Source organism: Tachyglossus aculeatus, unplaced genomic scaffold (assembly GCF_015852505.1).
Source record: "Tachyglossus aculeatus isolate mTacAcu1 unplaced genomic scaffold, mTacAcu1.pri scaffold_145_arrow_ctg1, whole genome shotgun sequence".
Lineage (NCBI taxonomy): Eukaryota > Metazoa > Chordata > Mammalia > Monotremata > Tachyglossidae > Tachyglossus > Tachyglossus aculeatus.
In genome coordinates, this window is record NW_024044869.1 from 93,245 (window position 1) to 101,481 (window position 8,237).

Sequence of the window (8,237 nt, forward strand, 5' to 3'; positions counted from 1 at the left end):
GCTCTCCCTCCTCTCCAGCGCTCTCCCTCCTCTCCCTCCATTGCTTTCCCTCCTCTCTCTCCAGTGCTCTCCCTTCTCTCCCTCCTGTGCTCCTCTCCCTTCATTCTCCCTTTTATCTCCCTCCTGTGCTCTCCCTCCTCTCCCTCTAGTGCTCTCCCTTCTCTCCCTCTAGTGCCCCTCTCCCTCTGGTGCTCTCCCTCCTCTCCCTTCGGTGCTCCCTCTTGTCTCCTTCTGACACTCTCCCTCCTCTCCCTCCAGTGCTCCCCCTTCTCTCCCTCCAGTGCTCCTCTCCCTTCATGCTCCCTTTTCTCTCCCTCCTCTCCCTCCGGTGCTCCCTCTTTTCTCCCTCCATTGCTCTCCCTCCTCTCCCTCTACTATCCCTCCACTCCCTCCTCTCCCTCTAGTGCTCCTCTTTCTCCATACTCTTCTTCCTCCCCTCTGGTGCTCTCCCTCCTCTCCATCTAGTGCTCCTCTCCCTCGTTCTCTCCCTGCTCTCCCTCCAGTGCTCCCTCTTGTCTCCTTCTGACACTCTCCCTCCTCTCCCTCCTGTGCTCTCCCTTCTCTCCCTCCAATGCTCTCCCTTCTCTCCCTCTAGTGCTCTCCTTTCTCTCCCTCCCTCCATTGTGCTCTTTTCTCTCTCTCCAGTGCTCTCCTTTCTCTCCCTCCATTGTCCTCCTTTCTCCCCCTCCAGTGCTCTCCCTCCTTTCTCTCCAGTGCTCTCCTTTCTCCCCCTCCATTGTTCTCTTTTCCCTCTCCTTCCAGTGCTCTCCTTTCTCTCCCTCTAGTGCTCTCCCTCCTTTCTCTCCAGTGCTCCCCTTTCCCTCCCTCCTCTCCCTCCACTGTCCTCCTTTCCCTGCTCCTCCCAATGCTCTCCCTTCTCTCCATCCAGTGCTCCCTCTTCCCCCCGGGCCTTCTCCGCTCTCTGTCCTTCGGGGCAGAGAAATCAATCCATTTCCACGGATGGAAACGGGACCGAAAAACGCGGATAATCCACCCACCCACAAATGGAAACTGGAGCGGAAAAAACGCGGATAATCCACCCACCCACAAATGGACATTGGAGCTGAAAAACGCGGATAATCCACCCACCCACAAGTGGAAATTGGAGCTGAAAAACGTGGGTAATTCTACCCCAAAACAGAAATTTGAGCTGAAAAACACGGATAATTCCCCCCACCCACGAATGGAAATTGGAGCTGAAAAACGCAGATAATCCACCCACCCACAAATGGAAATTGGAGCTGAAAAACGTGGATGATTCTACCCACAAATGGAAATTTGAGCTGAAAAACGTGGATAATTCTACCCACAAATGGAAATTTGAGTTGAAAAATGCGGATCATTCCCCCATTCACTGGTGGAAATTTGAGATGAAAAACGCAGATAATCCACCCACCCGCAAATGAAAAATTAGAGCTGAAAAATGTGGATGATTCTACCCACAAATGGAAATTTGAGCTGAAAAACGTGGGTAATTCTACCCACAAATGGAAATTTGAGCTGAAAAAGGCGGATCATTCCCCCATTCACTGGTGGAAATTGGAGCTGAAAAACGCAGATAATCCACCCACCCGCAAATGAAAAATTAGAGCTGAAAAATGTGGATGCTTCCACCCACAAATGGAAATTTGAGCTGAAAATGCGGATAATTCACCCACCCGCAAATGAAAAATTAGAGCTGAAAAACGTGGATGATTCTACCCACAAATGGAAATTTGAGCTGAAAAACGTGGGTAATTCTACGCACAAATGGAAATTTGAGCTGAAAAATGCGGATAATCCACCCACCCGCAAATGAAAAATTAGAGCTGAAAAATGTGGATGATTCTACGCACAAATGGAAATTTGAGCTGAAAAACGGGTAATTCTACCCACAAATGGAAATTTGAGTGGAAAAATGCGGATCATTCCCCCATTCACTGGTGGGAATTTGAGCTGAAAAACGCAGATAATCCACCCACCCGCAAATGAAAAATTAGAGCTGAAAAATGTGGATGATTCTATCCACAAATGGGAATTTGAGCTGGAAAACGGGGGTAATTCTACCCACCAATGGAAATTTGAGCTGAAAAACGGGGATCATTCCCCCATTCACTAGTGGAAATCTGAGCTGAAAAACGCGGATAATCCACCCAAAAGCAATTGAAAAATTAGAGCTGAAAAAATGTGGATGATTCTACTCACAAATGGAAATTTGAGCTGAAAAATGCGGATCATTCCCCCATTCACTGGTGGAAATTTGAGCTGAAAAACGCGGATAATCCACCCACCCACGAATGGAAATTTGAGCTGAAAAATGTGGATAATTCCCCCATTCACGAATGGAAATTTGAGCTGAAAAATGCGGATAATTCACCCACCCGCAGATGAAAAATTAGAGCTGAAAAATGCGGATCATTCCCCCATTCACGGGTGGAAATTTGAGCTGAAAAATGCGGATAATTCACCCACCCGCAGATGAAAAATTAGAGCTGAAAAATGTGGATGATTCTACCTACAAATGGAAATTTGAGCTGAAAAACGTGGGTAATTCTACCCACAAATGGAAATTTGAGCTGAAAAATGCGGATCATTCCCCCATTCACTGGTGGAAATTTGAGCTGAAAAATGCGAATAATCCACCCACCCGCAAATGAAAAATTAGAGCTGAAAAAATGTGGATGATTCTACCCACAAATGGAAATTAGAGCTGAAAAACGTGGGTAATTCTACCCACCAATGGACATTTGAGCTGAAAAATGCGGATCATTCCCCCATTCACTGGTGGAAATTTGAGCTGAAAAACGCGGATAATCCACCCACCCGCAAATGAAAAATTAGAGCTGAAAAACGTGGATGATTCTACCCACAAATGGAAATTTGAGCTGAAAAACGTGGGTAATTCTACCCACAAATGGAAATTTGAGCTGAAAAAAGTGGATCATTCCCCCATTCACTAGTGGAAATTTGAGCGGAAAAACGCGCATAATCCACCCACCCGCAAATGAAAAATTAAAGCTGAAAAAATGTGGATGATTCTACCCACAAATGGAAATTTGAGCTGAAAAACGCGGATCATTCCCCCATTCACTGGTGGAAATTTGAGCTGAAAAACGCGGATAATCCACTCACGCGCAAATGAAAAATGAAAGCTAAAAAAATGTGGATGATTCTACCCACAAATGGAAATTTGAGCTGAAAAACGTGGGTACTTCTACCCACCAATGGAAATTTGAGCTGAAAAATGCGGATCATTCCCCCATTCACTGGTGGAAATTTGAGCTGAAAAACGCAGATAATCCACCCACCCACGAATGGAAATTTGAGCTGAAAAATGCGGATCATTCCCCCATTCACTGGTGGAAATTTGAGCTGAAAAACGCAGATAATCCACCCACCCACGAATGGAAATTTGAGCTGAAAAATGCGGACAATTCTCCCACGCACAAATGGAAATTTGAGCTGGAAAAGGTGGATAATTCCCCCATTCCCGAATGGAAATTTGCGTTGAAAAATGCGGATAATTCACCCATCCGCAAATGAAAAATTAGAGCTGAAAAAATGTGGATGATTCTACCCACAAATGGAAATTTGAGCTGAAAAATGTGGGTAATTCTACCCACAAATGTAAATTTGAGCTGAAAAAGGTGGATCATTCCCCCATTCACTGGTGGAAATTTGGGCTGAAAAACGCAGATAATCCACCCACCCACGAATGAAAAATTAGAGCTGAAAAATGTGGATGATTCTACCCACAAATGGAAATTTGAGCTGAAAAATGTGGATAATTCACCCACCCGCAGATGAAAAATTAGAGCTGAAAAATGTGGATGATTCTACCCACAAATGGGAATTTGAGCTGGAAAACGTGGGTAATTCTACCCACAAATGGAAATTTGAGCTGAAAAAGGCGGATCATTCCCCCATTCACTGGTGGAAATTTGAGCTGAAAAACGCGGATAATCCACCCACCTGCAAATGAAAAATTAAAGCTGAAAAAATGTGGATGATTCTACCCACAAATGGAAATTTGAGCTGAAAAACGTGGGTAATTCTACCCACCAATGGACATTTGAGCTGAAAAACGCGGATCATTCCCCCATTCACTAGTGGAAATTTGAGCTGAAAAATGCGGGTAATTCACCCACCCGCAAATGAAAAATTTGAGCTGAAAACCGTGGATGATTCTACCCACAAATGGAAATTTGAGCTGAAAAAGGCAGATCATTACCCCATTCACTAGTGGAAATTTGAGTTGAAAAACGCGGATAATCCACCCACCCGCAAATGAAAAATTAGAGCTGAAAAAATGTGGATGATTCTACCCACAAATGGAAATTTGAGCTGAAAAATGCGGATAATTCACCCACCCGCAGATGAAAAATTAGAGCTGAAAAATGTGGATGATTCTACCCACAAATGGAAATTTGAGCTGAAAAACATGGGTAATTCTACGCACAAATGGAAATTTGAGCTGAAAAATGCGGATAATCCACCCACCCTCAAATGAAAAATTAGAGCTGAAAAACGTGGATGATTCTACCCACAAATGGAAATTTGAGCTTAAAAATGTGGGTAATTCTACCCACAAATGGAAATTTGAGCTGAAAAAGGTGGATCATTCCCCCATTCACTGGTGGAAATTTGAGCTGAAAAATGCGGATAATCCACCCAAAAGCAATTGAAAAATTAGAGCTAAAAAAATGTGGATGATTCTACCCACAAATGGAAATTTGAGCTGAAAAATGCGGATCATTCCCCCATTCACTGGCGGAAATTTGAGCTGAAGAACGCAGATAATCCACCCACCCACGAATGGAAATTTGAGCTGAAAAAGGCGGATTATTCCCCCATTCACTGGTGGAAATTTGAGCTGAAAACGCAGATAATCCACCCACCCACGAATGGAAATTTGAGCTGGAAAAGGCGGATAATTCCCCCATTCCCGAATGGAAATTTGCGCTGAAAAATGCGGATAATTCACCCACCCGCAAATGAAAAATTAGAGCTGAAAAATGTGGATGATTCCTTTCCTTCCTTCCTTCATCTAGTCGCATTTATTGAGCGCTTACTGTGTGCGGAGCACTGTACTAAGCGCTTGGAAAGTCAGGGGTCACACACTTGGATTCTGGGATTCCTCTGCTAAAGGAGCAACGTGGCTCAGTGGGCAGAGGCCGGGCTTGGGAGTCCGAGGTCGTGGGTTCGAATCCCGGCTCTGCCGCTTGTCTGCCGGGTGACCTTGGACAAGTCACTTCCCTTCTCTGGGCCTCAGTTCCCTCCTCTGTCAAATGGGGATGAAGACCGGGAGCCCCACGGGGGACCACCTCATCACCTTGTCTCCCCCCTCAGCGCTTAGTACAGTGCCTGGCACATAGTAAGCACTTAACAAATACCATCATCATTATTACCATTATTCTCTGGGCCTCAGTTCCCTCCTCTGTCAAATGGGGATGAAGAGCGTGAGCCCCACGGGGGACCACCTCATCGCCTTGTCTCCCCCGAGCGCTTAGTACAGTGCCTGGCACATAGTAAGCGCTTAACAAATACCATCATTATTATTATCATTATTCTCTGGGCCTCAGTTCCCTCCTCTGTCAAATGGGGATGAAGACCGGGAGCCCCACGGGGGACAACCTCATCGCCTTGTCTCCCCCCTCAGCGCTTAGTACAGTGCTTGGCACATAGTAAGCGCTTAACAAATACTATTATTATCATTTATTATTATTATTATTCTCTGGGCCTCAGTTCCCTCCTCTGTCAAATGGGGATGAAGCCCGTGAGCCCCCCGGGGGACAACCTCATCACCTTGTCTCCCCCCCGGCGCTTAGTACAGTGCCTGGCACATAGTAAGCACTTAACAAATACCACAATCACTATTATTTAGACTCAGGCTGTGAGGAAAAGACAAACCCTCTGCCCCTGAGCCCCCGAATTCATTCAATGGCATGTACTGAGCGCCCATTGTGTGCCGAGCACTGTACTAAGCGCTCGGGAGAGGACAATCCGACAATAAACAGACACAGTCCCTGCCCACAACGAGCTCACAGTCTACAGGAGGGGAGACAGACCTTAGTCCTCTCATTCGTTCGTTTCATTAATTGTATTTATTAATAATAATAATAATAATAATGGTATTTGTGAAGCGCTTACTACGTGCCAAGCACTGTTCTAAGCGCTGGGGGGGAGAAAAGGTGATGAGGTTGTTCCCCGGGGGGCTCACAGTCTTCATCCCCATTTGACAGAGGAGGGAACTGAGGCCCAGAGAGTAAGAATAATAATAATGTTGGTATTTGTTAAGCGCTTACTACGTGCCGAGCACTGTACTAAGCGCTGTGGGGGGAGACAAGGTGATGAGGTTGTCCCCCGGGGGGCTCACGGTCTTCATCCCCCTTTGACAGAGGAGGAAACTGAGGCCCAGAGAAGCGAAGTGACTTGCCCAAAGCCACCCAGCTGACAAGTGGCGGAGGTGGGATTCGAACCCAAGACCTCTGACTCCCAAGCCCGGCCTCTTTCCACCGACTCACACTACTTCCCCTAAATAATGGTATTTGTGAAGCGCTTACTATGTGCCAAGCACTGTTCTAAGCGCTGGGGGGGAGACAAGGTGATGAGGTTGTCCCCCGGGAGTCTCCCGGTCTTCATCCCCATTTGACAGAGGAGGAAACTGAGGCCCAGAGAATAATAATAATAATAATAATAATAATAATAATGGTATTAAGTGCTTACTATGTGCCAAGCACTGTTCTAAGCGCTGGGGGGGAGACAAGGTGATGAGGTTGTCCCCCGGGGGGCTCACAGTCTTCATCCCCATTTGACAGAGGAGGCAACTGAGGCCCAGAGAATAATAATAATAATAATAATAATAATAATAATAATAATAATAATAATAATAATAATAATGGTATTAAGCGCTTACTATGTGCCAAGCCCTGTTCTAAGCGCTGGGGGAGAGACAAGGTGATGAGGTTGTCCCCCGGGGGGCTCACGGTCTGTGCCTCAGTTCCCTCATCTGTCAAATGGGGATGAAGACCGGGAGCCCCCCCGGGGACAACCTTTTCACCTTGTAACCTCCCCAGCGCTTAGAACAGGGCTTGGCACGTAGTAAGCGCTTAATACCATCATCATCATTATTATTATTCTCTGGGCCTCAGTTCCCTCCTCTGTCAAATGGGGATGAAGACCGTGAGCCCCCCGGGGGACAACCTCATCACCTTGTCTCTCCCCCAGCGCTTAGAACAGTGCTTGGCACATAGTAAGCGCTTAACAAATGACATCATTATTATTGTTATTATTATTCTCTGAGCCTCAGTTGCCTCCTCTGTCAAATGGGGATGAAGACCGTAAGCCCCCCGGGCGACAACTTCATCACCCTGTATCCCCCCCGGCGCTTAGAACAGTGCTTGGCACATAGTAAGCGCTTCACAAATGCTCTTATTATAATTATTATTATTCTCTGGGCCTCAGTTCCCTCATCTATCAAATGGGGATGAAGCCCGGGAGCCTCCCGGGGGACAACCTTATCACCTTGCCTCCCCCCGGCGCTTAGTACAGTGTTTGGCACATAGTAAGCGCTTCACAAATACTCTTATTATAATTATTATTATTATCTGTGCCTCAATTCCCTTAGTCCAGTGCTCTGCACACAGTAAGCGCTCAATAAATACGATTGATTGATTGATTGATTGACGGTGAGCCCCCCGGGGGACAACCTCATCACCTTGTCTCCCCCCGGGCGCTTAGAACAGTGCTTGGCACATAGTAAGCGCTTCACAAATACTCTTATTATCATTATTATTATTCTCTGGGCCTCAGTTCCCTCCTCTGTCAAATGGGGATGAAGCCCGGGAGCCCCCCGGGGGACAACCTCATTACCTTGTCTCCCCCCCGTTGCTTAGAACAGTGCTTGGCACATAGTAAGCGCTTAATGCCATTATTATTATTATTATTATTATTATTATTATTATTATTATTCTCTGGGCCTCAGTTCCCTCCTCTGTCAAATGGGGATGAAGCCCTGGAGCCCCCCGGGGGACAACCTCATCACCTTGTCTCCCCCCGGGTGCTTAGAACAGTGCTTGGCACATAGTAAGCGCTCAATACCATCATTATTATTATTATTATTATTCTCTGGGCCTCAGTTCCCTCCTCTGTCAAATTGGGATGAAGCCCGTGAGCCCCCCGGGGGTACAACCTCATCACCTGGTCTCCCCCCGGGCGCTTAGAACAGTGCTTGGCACATAGTAAGCGCTTAATACCAT